The sequence below is a fragment of the Gavialis gangeticus genome, unplaced genomic scaffold (genome assembly GCF_001723915.1).
Source record: "Gavialis gangeticus isolate Ggan-Ray unplaced genomic scaffold, GavGan_comp1, whole genome shotgun sequence".
Taxonomy (NCBI): domain Eukaryota; kingdom Metazoa; phylum Chordata; order Crocodylia; family Gavialidae; genus Gavialis; species Gavialis gangeticus.
The window spans coordinates 63,339,803-63,340,500 of record NW_017728993.1 but is presented as its reverse complement, the minus strand read 5'-3'; the positions used below and the strand labels follow the sequence as shown (position 1 = coordinate 63,340,500).

Here is a 698-nt window from a genome sequence, read left to right as displayed (position 1 = left end):
CCGGGCCGGGCGCCGGGGCCCCCACTCCCGCCCCCGCCCCGCCTCGCTCCTACCTGGGCGGCTCGCGGCTCGCGGCGGCTGTCACACAAGAAAAGCGGTGCGTGCGCTCCCCTCCAGCTGGCTCCCGCCCTGCATTTTTGAGGTTGAGCTCCACTGATCTCAGACACAACTTCCTCTGCTGGTTACACACGCACACACACACACTTGAACTCTTCAGTGTTCTCTCTCTCTCTCTCTCTCTCACAGTTCCTCAGTCTTGAACGCTTCTCTTTGCGCGCGCACACAATTTCCTGTCTTGAACCCTTTTCAGTGCTCTTTCCCCCGCACACTCAATTTCCTCACTCTTTAACCCTTCTCAGTGCCCACACACACATTTCCTGTCTTGAACCCTTTTCAGTGCTCACGTGCTCTCTCTTATACACACAGTTTCCTCACTCTTGAACTATTCTCTGTGTTCATACACACGCACGCACATACAAATTTCCTGTCTTGAACCCTTCTCAGTGCGCACTCTCTCTCTCTCTGTCTCTTGCTCTCTCTCACAGACACACAGCTTCCTCAGTCTTGAACCCTTCTCAGTGCTTTTGAAACACCCAAACAGGCACATGCCACCACACAGGTAAGCACACTTAAGGCACCTGCTTAGATAAACACAAGCACACACACACAAGTCTACCGCCACGCACGCTGCAAGGACC

At 54.3% G+C, this 698-nt stretch overlaps 1 protein-coding gene across 1 annotated transcript in view; it reads right to left on the bottom strand.

Moving 5' to 3' along the window:
- The window catches only part of KIAA0040 (KIAA0040 ortholog), a 24,580-nt gene extending 24,233 nt beyond the window's left edge, over positions 1-347 (bottom strand). The window contains exon 1 of the mRNA XM_019501839.1: positions 54-347. The gene's annotated coding sequence lies outside the window, so the exon portion shown is untranslated. The remainder of the gene's footprint in view (positions 1-53) is intronic.
- Positions 348-698: the final 351 nt, after the last annotated feature.